Below are 13,440 nucleotides of genomic sequence, written 5' to 3' on the forward strand. Positions count from 1 at the left end.
CACACACACACTCATAAGTCCTTTCCTGGCCTTACTTTCTTTCCTTAGGAAAGCAAAAAAAAAATCCTTTTCTTAGACTCTATTTTCCTAGAGTATTCAAGGCTAAAGCACTTTCCTTCCTAGTGTGTTTGTGTGTCAGAATTTTTATTTAATTCAATAATTAGAATTTAAAGGATCATGATTCTATAAATGCTACATATCCCAGTAAAACCAGCAAGCATGATTTTACTTGTTTTCCCCTAAAGCTGTTTGATTTTCCTCGAGTTTAAAACTGCATGGATTTTGTGGTTGTTGTTCACTTAATTTCCTTTGCTAATATAGAAATCTTCCCAAAGCATGAAACTTCCTTTAATACAATCAAAAGTGTTAGGAAGGTAATCTAATAGTTCTTTTTTTGCCTTTGAGATTCCTATCTCAGCCTTGTGTTCTTTCGTTTCACAAGGTTGTGCCTTGGACCTGATGTTTGACACTATTTTCTTAATTCTTTTTGTGTGTTTCCTCTTATATCCTCTATTTCCTGGATCCAATGTCTTCCTTTTTCCTGGTTTACAACCTCATGTTGGTAAGGCACATCCTCCAGCAGATTCCTGAGAAAGGCACAGGAGAGTTAATTTATTTTCAAACAGATTTTTGAGAAGGTCTATATTTAACCTTCATATTTAAATAATAATTTATTTGAATATGGAATCTTTGATTGGAAATAAAATTTTACCAGAATTTTAAAAGCAGCCCACTTTTAGTTTCCTAGCATACTGCCTTACTACTGAGAAGTTTAACACCAACCTAATTTCCAGTTTTTTTGTATACAACCAGTTATTTTTCTCACAGGAAGTTTCAGTATCTTTTCATAAACCCCTAACATTTTATATTTCATAGTGTTGTGTCTTGGTATTGGTTTTATTTTATTTATCAACAAGTACCAGGTGTCAATTTGTTATTTGAAGTTCTTAAGTTCTAAGAAATTTTCTTCAATTATTTTTCAATAGTTGTATGCTCCCTATTTTCTTGACTATTTAATTTATCAGTAAAAGTCTTTGTTATATTTGTGAACTCTTCTGAGTTCTTGGGATAGAGCAGTGAACACAAAGACTAAAAATCCTGTCCTTGTGGGGTGTACATTCTAATGGTAGGGATAGCTAAGTTAAATAAGTAAAACAAAAAATATGTTAGATAGATAAATAGATAAGAAAGGAGGGAAGGAAGAAAGGGAGGGAGGAAAGAAGGGATGAAGGGAGGGAGGGGAGAAAAAAGGAAGGGAGGGAGAAAGGGAAGGAGGGAAAAAGGGAAAGGAAGGGAAGGGAAAGGAAACACCAGAAATACTAATTTTTGAATCTGGTTAACCTGGAAACAGTCACAGTTTGCCATGAGAGGCAAAGCAGGCACAGACTCCTAGTATGGTTTACATGGTTAATATATGTCCATGTATTAAAAATTACAATTAAGTCTGAAGTAGAATGGGTGTAAACCTTATACGCAAAGAAAAAGAGCAATGGCGACCTCTGGAACAGCCAGGTATGTTGAGGTGAGCGTGTGGATGGGAATGGTTGCAGATGAGTCTGGGAAAGTAGGTTGAGGCTGGTTATAAGCCATGCAGAAGACTCTGAACTTGATCCTGCAGGTCTTGAGGGATCAGTGAAGACTTTAAAGCAGGAAAAGGTTATGATTGTGTTCGTATTTTATAAAGAGCATTCTGTCTGTACCACAGAAAATACATTAAATCGAGACAGGCCTAAAGGCAGAAAGTTCCTTTAAGAAGCTTGATGGAATATCCAAGTAGGAAAGATAAAATGTCTGAATTAAGTGTAGTAGAAACAGGCAACAGATAGACCCATCAGTTGTTTAGGATGTGTAAATCAATAGAGACCAATCTCCCCGAGGAGCTATAGAGAGGGATTAAGAATGAAAGGAGCAGAAAGAAGCCAATTGCCCCACACAGGAATAAAGCATGTAGGGTGTCTCTTGGGAACATCTCCCAACTCACCCTTCTATATAATCTAGTGTGAAACTCTACAAAAGAGGTTTCCATCTTCTTGACAGATTTGTCATTCAGTCTACCAACTACAGCCACAATTATTTCTTGAATATTTTAAGTGAACATTTATGATGATTGCAAGCACTCATTTCTAAACTACTAAGTGGGAATAAGTTCCTGGGAAAAGTGACCTCTTAAAGGAAGAAATATTTTCCAAATGCTAATTCTTCCTAGTGTGACATTTCTTCCCTATAAAAAAAGTCTTCCTCTTTACTTGAACAGAGAGTGTTATTTATTCTGTGTATTTCCCTCTCTTCCACACTGAACAATTACAGTGTCTTTTCCTTTCATTTCATCTCGCACACTGTCAACAAGTTTCTCTCTAAAATCCCATTTTAAACATGTTATCCATTAATCAAAAATGTACAGGCTTTTTTCTTTCCCATTGAATAAATGTATGTATGCTGTACAATGTACTTTCTAGATCATTATCACCACTAATCATCTCAACAATCTACAAAGCATGATCAGTGTCCTTATTCTATAGATAAAAAAGTCAAAGGGGAAAAAGCAATTACTGAATTAAAATGGAATAGCTTTCCAGTTTTCCCCCTACTTCCATTTGGTCTGTTGTCTTAAAGCTTTTCAAAATCTGCACACTTCCCATCTCTCTTCCCATTAATGTCTTTTGAAATGCGGTTCTCAAATGGAGGGATTGATGAACCCTGTTGGAACCCCTTCTGGTGCCCTTGGGTAGGCTACATACACATAAACCCCTAAAAATGTATATAAAATTTTGCATTTATTTTTATATGGTCATTTTTTTTGGAGGTGAATTCAAAGTATTTATCAAATTCTTAAAAGAACTCATAGCCTTTAAAAAGTGAAGAACACTACTCTGCAGGAAAATTCTGCTCTAGGAGATGGGACCGCTTCTCCCCACTCAGCTCCTTGTCACCTGCCTCAGATGATCTGCACTCACACCAAGGCGACTTCCTCTCTGAGGCCAGGCTCACCCCCTCTTCCTGTGTGTAGATCGCCGAAGGTCACAATGGCCAATTTCTCCTCAGAACTGTTAGCACTCATGTCCTGTAGAACAAACCTAGGAATTAGCAATAGACCAGCTTGCGGCATTTGCTTGAATTTTTGCATACCTGGTTATTAGGTAACTATTGTTTTGTTGCTTGCTTCACCATTTAGATGTTAAGAATCTAACATCATAGGCTTCCTCAGACTCTCCACAGCATCTTGTCCAGAGCTCTACACAGCGTGGATGTTCAATAAATATTTGTGGATTGGGTTTGAGACCACCATCTTACTTTTCATAAAAGCATAAGCATTATTTAGGTGTTTATTAAATGCCTATAATGGGCGAGGACCTATCATGGAGGTGGGCAGAGAGGGGTGCTCTCCATCCTTCCAAGGCAGTGAGAGGACAATTTGTCCAGGGCCCTATACAATGGGCCTCACAGTGAATTAAGGCGGAAATCATGTAAGAAGGGCCATACCCCATGAGATGCTCAAGCAGTACAAAAGACAGGACTTAGTGACTCATGGGTTGAGGAGAGTACGGGAAGAGGAGTGGAGGATATCAGGTGCAGGGAGAAGTTGACTGCCTCACAAAAACATCAGTCACATGGGAAAAATGAAGCCGATCAGTCTTCCCTTCACAACATAAGGCAAATCTCAAAGTCTGCACATTGCACTGGCTTACGGTCATTCAACAAATATTTGTATGAGGTTTATTGTGAGACACAGAAACACAGAGAGAACTAAACTTTTAAAATATATCACAATTTTAACATGCTGGTGAACTACACAAATGGACTTCTGAGAGGTCCATTTCAATCTCTGTGAGAGCCACATCTGCTTGCTGGTATATCCCCTGCTAGTAACTGTGACAAAGAATACTGAACACTCTTTATCTTCAAGCACTTCAAATCTCATTGGTGAAATAAAGTTAGGTACATAAACAGGGACCAACAAGATAGTAGATACCAGAATGTTAGACAAAAATATAGACAAAGACAGTAACTATCTGAGTGAATTTATTGTTCCTTAATTATTAAAATTCTGTTTTTTAAATGATGTCATGAACAATGTCATGCAAAAACAAACTCCAAGATATGTATTTGATAATATTATAACACTTTCTTTTCTAGGTTAGCTGAGAAGAAATCCATCAGAAGCATTTTTTATTATGATTACCACCCTTTGCATCAAAATGGCTCTAAGATAACAAAACAATGTCAAGTCAACAGAGAACACATTAATTCTGACCATTACATAATGTAGGCTATTAGTATTAAAGTTCACAGAGAATGGTGATATTCAATAAACTAGTTTAATTATATTTCACGTTATGTAAAGTTTTAGAAAAATTACTATACCAATGTTTTCATTGTTTTAGAACCAAGAACACATAATTAGATAGACTAAATTCCCTGAAAATAAGTATTTCAAATGGCCTTATATAAATTGGTTTTTAATTTATTATCTTTTAATAAAGTTACTTTTTCAGAAAAAGCTTTAATATTTCAAATAGACTGCTACCAATAGTCCTCTAAATAAAAACATCTTTCTTAATTCTTTTTTAAAAGAATGTATTACTTTTTTTAAAAAAGGAATAAATGCTCACTATATAAAATTTAAATATGGCAAAAAGTATAGAGTATAAAGTGAAATGTATTCTTCACTCCAGGCTCCAACCATAGCAGCCTTAACACAACTCAATAAAAGTAACCAAGGCTATTATCTATTCTTAGATGTATTATCTATATAAATACAAACACATATGTGTATATTCTTTTTTCTTACATGTATGGGGTCATGTTGTGTATATGCTTTTATAATTATATTTTTCTCACTAATATTTCCTGGTCATCTTTCCACATCAATAGACTTGGAGCTGGCTCACTTCTTTTAATGGCTGCATAATATTCCATTGTTTGAAGAGCCATGATTATTTAACTAGTCCCTTATTAATGGACATTTAATTTATTTCCAATTTTCTCTATTACAAATAAAGCAATGGAAATGCTGTACAAATGTCAATGTATTTTTACATACATATATTTTACACACACACACACACACACACACACACACAGAGGGTGCCAAAAATTATACACATTTTAAGAAAAGAAAAACTGTGTTAAAATTGTAATACTCAATATACACCAATAACAAAAGATGAATATAAGTCACCCTTCTGCAATTATAAGAGGTGCTCAAAGTGGTTACCATCAGCATAATTTTAATACAGTTTTTTCCTTTCTTAAAATATGTATACATTTTTTTGGCACCCTCTGTGTGTACGTGTGTGTGCGCGCGTGTGGCTTTTTTTAAAGGTAAATTTCTAGAGGTGAGTTCATTGCCTTTATATGCCTTTTAAATTTTGATAGATTATTGAAAATGTGCCCTCTATGGTTATTGTACCAATTTACAGTTCCACCAATAATGGATGAGATGCCCTGAATAATAACAATCTCCCCAAATATATGAAAGCCCTTAATAATATCCATTTTAAACACAAATTTGATAATGCAGCTCAAAAATCTTCAAACATTATCCAGTTCCTAAAGAATAGAGTTAAATTTTTAGCATAAGTTTCATGGGTGCCTCCAATTTCGCTTCAACCCAGTTTTTAAAAATATCTCCTCCCACTTGGTTAAGGTGAAATTGAGGAGAGTCATGAAGAAAATGCACTTTTTCTATAGTCATACCAGGCCAAGAAAGCATCATACCTTTCTTGCCTTCGTGACTTTGCTTGTGCTACCTGAATTTTCTATCATTCGTTTATTGATTCTTTCACTCATTCATAGTTACAAAGCTCTACATGATCTGTGCCTGGCTGTCTCTCCAACTCATTGTTCTTCCTCTCTGTTCTACAGCTCATCAAGCATGCTCCTAACTCATAGCCTTTGAATCTACCACGTTCTTTGCGTAGAACTTTCTTCCCTAGTCACATACTCATAACTCATTCTTTCCCTTCATTTATACCGCTTCTCAAATGTTGCCTCCTCAGAGAGACCTTCCCAACCAACCCATCCAAGATAGCACTCCCAGTCCCTTTCTAACATGTTATTCTGACTAATTTTTCTGCATGATACTTGCCATTACCCAATATTTTGTTTATATTCTGATTTGTTACAGTTCACACATTTTTAATGTTATAGTCATCTTATTATGAAAACAAATCCAATGAAATGTAAGTGTCTTGAGAAAAGATACTTTTTGATTTGATTCACTGCTGTTTCTCAATGCCAAGAATAATGCCTTGCATATAGTAAGTGCTCAACAAATGTTGAATAAGTAATTTAACAAATATATTGGACTTTATATTGTCCCAAGCATTCTTCTAGGATAGGAGAAAGATAAATAAGACTGATCATGGTTAAGGCAAATATGTAATAATTACTGAGTAGCATGATGCACAATAATAAAGGCAAATTGGAGTTAGACTATTAGAGGACAGAGGAGCGTGAGTAATCTCTGGGGCTAGGTGGGAAATCACAAGTTGCTTCAAAGATTACTCCTTCCTCTTTCATGCTGACTCAAATGTCAACCCCTCTGTGAAGTCACTTTTATCTGGTTTCCCAAGCACATCAGCCCACCTCCAAGCCCTCTCCTGACATTATTTTCTATGTCCCATCCAAGCAAAATTGATCATTTCTCTATATTCTTAAATCTTTTGTGCATAGAACTGGTGGAGTATTTAATACTTACAATAGTCATTCATTATCCACAGGGGATACGTTTCAGACCGCCAGTGCATGCCTGAAATCAAGAATAGTACGAAACCCTATAGATACTATGTTTTCTTGAATTCATGCATCCCTATGATAAAGTTTAATTTATAAATTAGGCACAATAAGAGATTAATCACAATAACTAATAAGATAGAACAATTATAACAATATAGTATAATAAAAGTTATGCAAATATGTTCTCTCTTTCTCTCAAAATATCTTATTGTAATCATCCCTTACTTGCAGTCAATGGCTTGGTGTCACTTGTTTCACGGGATCCCTTGCTGAAGTCTTCGTACAGGCTCAATGCTTTCTAGCACAATATGTTGCCATCAATCGGAACACATTTTCTGTTTATGTTTTCACCCACAAATTTAATGCCTTTTCTATCTACACACTGTGGCTGTAACTTTTGTAGTTTTGTAGTTATATATATATGGTGCCCAAAAAATGTACATATATTTGTGTTTATATGAGTGTGTACTCATATATAAATATATACATACTTATGTATGCATATATAAATACATATTTATTTATTTGTGTATGTGTATATATACATCTCTTTTCAGCATCCTGGGATGGAAAGAATCAGAACCTGGGAGGCAAATAGACTTAGCACTGAATTCCATCTCGCCTACTCATTGGCTGACCCTCAAGTTCTTAAGTGATAAAATGCCTAATCAATGTAATATCTACCTCGTAACTTTTCCATAAGGATTAAAAGTAGTAAAGTATGTAAATGCCCTAGGAGATGTCTAGCAGCAGATGGTTTGGTGGTCAATTAATTTTAGCTTCCTCATGGTATATTCTTAATACTCTCACTGAACTTGAATTTCAGCTCAGGGCAACTCATCCTTGTGTTTGCAGCACATACCACGTACAAAGCAGTCAGCAAATGTTTGTTGAATGCGATGGAATTATGATGAGGGCTACTGAAAACTAAAGCACAAGTTACTAAAAGGTTGTGAAGAGTTTTCTGACTTCCTCCTCATTATGTCTAAAGTCCGTGTAGAAACCTTATTTTAAGGCTGTCTGGAATCTTTTCCAGAAGATATCACAGAGAAAAAAGTTTCCTTTTCTTATGCTTTTCAAATTCATTTTCTACCTAATAATCCTCTAAGTAAAAGTTATTGCTTTTTGTGGCAGTTCTATTTTGGAATGGCAATTCCATAATATCCCTTGAGAAAGAATTATGTTTTATATTTCTACAGGAATAGAATAAAATCAAATTTAAACACAGAGTAGATCTTGGAAGTAAATAAATTTTTTCCTGATTCAGTCTTTTATCTTCCCAACTTATTTATAGGAAATTTTATTTCTTACTCAATCACTCAAAATTGTGTTATCGATTTTCATCATTATTTGTTTTTAACAAATTAAACCTTTCATTCTTTTCCCATTCACTGCTCTTTAGTGCATGTGGCTTCCCACTTGTTAAGAAAATGGGCAGAAGATACTATTGATGCTATTATAGGTTTCTCAAACGTAGGCCTTCATTTCCATTATACGGGCAGGGACAAAATTTAACCCTAGAAATGTGAAACATTTGATCACGATAGCTTTGAGATTGGCCAGATCACATCAATTGTATTGATAACTTCCTCTACCTAATTTAAATTCCAGTTGAGCATTACCCATGAACATTTGACTCTGCTCTCTCACAAAGTAACATTATTTTAGAGTTTACAATTTCGTTAACCCCTTATGAGGAGAAAAGGAAGTATTTCAAACCTCCCACTTGATTACCCTGAGCTGTCATGGTTTTTTTCGGGTGGTTAAGCTTGTCTTACTTGCAATAAACATGGAAATTCAGTGTGATCAGTGCGAGTCGATGCAGTGTCTTCACAGAAGAAAATGCCATGAAGGAACCTCATTGAAATCACACTCTGCAGTAGACTGGAAGAATGGTGGTTTTTCAAATCAAAACTGCTAAAAAAAACTGAGAGACTATTTTGAACAAATTCAAACCAAAAGATGAACTAAGAATCATTGAAAAACCTACATGATAACAACAGACCTGATTGAATGCATCTTAACAGCTTACTCTCTTATAATCAGATAATAAAAATTATTAAAATTAAATCTGGTAATAAGTTTTAAAATCTGAGCTAAGCTCAGAGTTATGAAATGGGAAGTTTAAAATATATTTTCCAATCACAAAAGGTTAACAAAATTGCAAACTCTAAGATAATGTTGCTTTGTGAAGAGAGCTTCATCTAATTATCATGAAATTAAAATTAGGTAGAGGCTTGAGTAACATTTTGATTAAGTCATTATGCATTGTAATACAGCTAAAAGTTATTATATGTGATTTTAAATGTGATGTTGATTTGATCATTAGGGTAAGAAAAATGTTTGAGGTATGAAGTCCTATCACCAGGGAGATGTTTATATCTCTTTCCTTTCACAGGTATAAAAAAAAAGTCAGAATATAATTTTCTAATTCTACCTTAAATAATTTTTGAAAATAACAATGGTCAATAAATAAATTGTTTCTTAAAGTTTTAGAATATAATGTTTAGAGATTCTGAAAACTTCAAATAAAGTTCATATTTAAGTATTATGAGGGAAGAATATTCTTTCACCTTTTCACAATTTGGAATATCTACTCAGTGCAATTCTTGTAGCCCTAAGACCACAAGCTCCAAGAGGGCTCTCTCCCCAACAACTAGTGTAATGCTAGATAGTACAATGTGCTTAACCAATATTTGTTGGGTAGATGAATCATTATGTACATGTACTTATACTAACAGATCCCATTAATTCATTAATAATGGCTCCCATTTGTTCAGTTATTCAGAACTCACTGAATAAATATTTGTTGATGATTTCTATGTGCCAGGCCCTGTTCTAGGCACTAGGGATACAGCTATGAACAAACCAGACCAGAAGAAAAAAAAATCAACATCCTTGCCCCATTGGAACTCACCTTCTAGCAGGGGGAGACAACCAATCAATGCTATAAGCAAGTAAAAAACATCAAGGGTTAGTTGGTGATAAGTATTTAGTGAAGAACGAAACAGGGAAGGCAGATAAAGGGTGTCAGGGGGTGGGGAGAACTCTCTGGAATGTTCAAGGCACAGCAAGAGGAGGTCGGTCGGTGTCAAACAGCGTCAAAAGGAGAAAAGGAGGTGAGAATGAAAACATGCCGACTGGACCTTTAGGAGGCTTTTACTCTGAGTGAAATGAGCCACTGAAGGGTTTGGAGCAGAGATGTGACCCCATCCAATTTACATCACAACAGGATCATTCTAGCTGCTGTGTTGAGAACAGAGTGAGGCAGAGCTGGAGCCAAAGCAAGGAGACCAGGAAGGAGGCTATTTCACCCATCTCAGCAAGAGATGATGATGGTTACGTTTATGGTTCATCATGGGCCAGGCTGTGTGAGAACTGCTTTGTATATTTAATACTTACCTGTTCTATTACCTAGCGCCTACAAACTGACATAAATATGATATTGCCACTTTCTGGATCAGCAAATCGAGCCTCACAATATTTAGCTTACCCAGAGTCACTCGCTAGCAGGCGGCAGATGTAGGATTCACCCATAAATCTGCCTGTTAATTTCCTCACTGCTCTGCCATCCTAAATTTTCATGCATTTTTCAAACAATTAGCATCAGTATATCAAGAGATTAGAATAGTACCCACTTTAGGGGTGATGTAGCATTAAGAGAAACCAACCCATCTTCCCAGCTCTGCCCTCAACTTCTACCTGCTGTGAACCCTCTACTCTGGCCAAAATAACCGATTTGCTACTTCCTCAACATGTCCTGAGTTTTCCCAATAATCTTACAGTCTTAGAATTTCAAGAAAACTTAGCCAACCTGATATTGAAAACAGGAGGCCTGATATATTAGGTCATTTGGTCTCTGAATATTTCCAAGCGACAGACAAGGCTGCTGATGGTACCTGTTCATGCGCTCGCGTGAAAGGTCATCTGGAGAATCCCAGAGATCCTTGCAATAGATCTTGCAAAGAGCTGGCCCCATTCAAAGTTAGGCTAGAGGGCAATAGCATGCACATTATTGAACATTTCCCACTGGCCAGGCCTCTTATTATAAAGAAATGCGGTGCTCATGAAAACTGGGACGTAGAGTAAAAAAAAAAACAAAATCCTGCTTCTGTTGATATTAGAATGTTAAGATTTCTTGGTTTGAGCTTCCAAATTTGATATTTTTTAAATTGCAGTTAATTTTCACTTTCATCTATACCTCACAAAGGAAGTCACTGTTTGAGGGACAGAAAATAGAACCACAAGTTATATTAGAACCTCAGTCCTGCATTTACTACCACCCAGATGTGGGTTTCAGGAAGTGGCTGACAACCAGATCATGTCACCACTGTGGGCCATTTGTCTATTCTATGGCCTAACCCTAAATTCAACCCCAGGCAATGGGCTAGAACAGAGAGGAGGGGAGGAAATCACAATAGATGCGGCACTTTGGAAGCTCTGCGCTGTCAGACTCTGCTGGGATCCCTGGACAGGGGTAAACCAACCCTCAGCTATCAAAACTATTATCCCAGAGTTTGATAAATATAGAACACAAAGGGCAAGAGACAGGAGATGGTTTTCAGCTCTCAGGCCTTTTATAGTGCTTCAGTCAGTGACAATGGAATTATGGTTAGAAAAGCCACCTCATTTTTTTAAAGTTCTATCTTGCTTTATTCCCTGGGTCCAATGCCTGGATCCTAAAAGCTTAGAAAGAACAGTATTAGAGCATAATTAACAGGTGAAGTTTAAAGGAAAAACTGGGAACATTGTCTCCATCTAAGCCACACAAAGTGACATTAGGAAAAGCCAGTCAACTATCCATTGCCCTAATCCCTTTACATGTTAAGATTGAAATTAAAAGCATATCTGCTAACATGCAATAAATTTTTTAAAATCATTTTTGCACTTTTCCTGCATATTAGCATAAAAAGTTTTAGGCATACTAAGCAGAATTGAGGGTGCTGACAAGAAGTTTAATTTATTAAAATGAAGACCTTTGAATGGGCTTCTCTCATTGTTATTACAACAATGTTTGGCAGGTAACAACTCTCTCCATACAACCTCATCCTGGGCCTCTTACTGCCTGAGTCATAAGTGAAAACACCAGGTAAGGTCCTCAGGCCGGCTCTGAGGCAAATCCTTTAGAACAGGATGTGCTTCTTCCTTGAGGTGACAGGTTACATATTGCAAGTTTTTTTCATCCCTATTGAAAACATCTCATTTGCTGCCAAACTATATGTAAGGAAAAGAAGCACAGTCTGCCCTCAAAGGCTCCTTGGAGACTGAAACCAGAGAATAGCCGGACATACACACAGTATGAAAAGTCTAAATTAAACAATGGCTTTGCAACAGCACCTTCCCATGTGACTTTGAATCAGAGTAAAGGGAAGTTCACAAAAATCAAAGCAGTAAAAGGGATCTTTATTTGGAAAGTACTCATTAACTCAGCAAAGCCAAGCTTTAAGAATTAGATCTGTGAGGAAAATCCTCCTGGCTATGAAACCAGGGCTTTGATTTCTACTGGCTCATAACATAAATAATAATATCCACTTACAGATCTATATTACCTTTCAGTTTACAAAGCACTCCATACATTATTTCATTTTATCTTCACAACATTCTTCTGAGGTATCGAGGCATGGTTATTCCCTCTCCTGGGTTAGGAAATCGAGGCTTGGTGAGCAGACAGGATTTCCTCAAAGTCACATAGTTATTAAGAAGCACAGCCCAAAATGAAATTTTGGTCTTCAGACTCCCACTTAGGAGCCCTTTACTCTGTTGCATCTCTAAAGTTAGTAATTCCAGATTATCATAACTAGTTATGTGTTAATTGAGGAAATTCTAAGAGGCACAAGAGTTTTTAAAAAGATAGGCCAGACTTGGAAGAAAGCAGACTTTCAAGCTGTTTATATATGTTCCCTGTGACAATGGCAAAAATCCAAGGTACATTCTGAGGACAAATAAAATTAAAATGAACTTTATTTTTGAGTTTAGTAATAGTAATATCAAAGGATATAACAATTATATATATTAGAAGCTCTGCCAAAGGAAAAAACAGAAAGAAAACAAAAGATCCCTTATTTATAAACTTGAAATATGTTTTCTAATGTTGTCTCTAAACTGAATTAAATACTATGATTTGACACGTTGAAAATACTTGAAACTTACTTTTAGTACTTGAAGTTGGGTTTTCTTCTTCCTCTTCCTCTTCCTCTTCTTCTTCCTCCTCCTCCTCCTCCTCCTCCTCCTCCTCCTCCTCCTCCTCCTCCTCCTCCTCCTTCTCCTTCTCCATTAAGTGTGAGACAACATAAAGCAGAGAACTATGGTGAAAGTGCAATGGTTTGGTGGCCAGAGAGGCTGGGCTTTGAATCCTGGCTCCACTTCAGTGACCTGAGGAGTCTGTTTAACTACTGAGGGCTTTATCTATAAAATGGAAGTGAACTATCATTGCTTGGTGGCTTAGTCAGTGTGGACTGTGCTATGACAAAATACCACAAACTGGATGGCCTAAGCAACACACATGTATTTTCTCACGGTTCTGGGGGCTGGGAAATCTAAGATCAAGGTGCCAGCAGGGCTGCTTCCTGATAAGGACTCTCTTCCTGGCTTGTAGATGGTCACCTTCCTGCTGTGTGCTCACGTGGCATTTCCCCGTGTGTGAGTGTGTGTGTGTGTGTGTGTGTGCACGCGCGTGCACAGAGACAGAAAGGAAGCAAACTC

At 36.5% G+C, this 13,440-nt stretch overlaps 1 long non-coding RNA gene across 3 annotated transcripts in view; it reads right to left on the reverse strand.

Annotated features, from left to right (window-relative positions):
* Nucleotides 1-12,959, reverse strand: part of LOC109452869 (uncharacterized) — a 114,021-nt gene extending 101,062 nt beyond the window's left edge. For 2 of the 3 annotated variants that reach the window (XR_016022439.1, XR_012493903.2), the window contains exons 1-2: nt 12,889-12,959; nt 2,931-3,061 (exon numbers count right to left, since the gene is read on the reverse strand). This is a non-coding gene — a long non-coding RNA (uncharacterized LOC109452869). The remainder of the gene's footprint in view (nt 1-2,930; nt 3,062-12,888) is intronic. The other variant, XR_016022445.1, reaches the window with a different exon arrangement.
* Nucleotides 12,960-13,440: the final 481 nt, after the last annotated feature.

Source organism: Rhinolophus sinicus, chromosome 1 (genome assembly GCF_057876585.1).
Source record: "Rhinolophus sinicus isolate RSI-liver-muscle chromosome 1, RSI-T2T, whole genome shotgun sequence".
Lineage (NCBI taxonomy): Eukaryota > Metazoa > Chordata > Mammalia > Chiroptera > Rhinolophidae > Rhinolophus > Rhinolophus sinicus.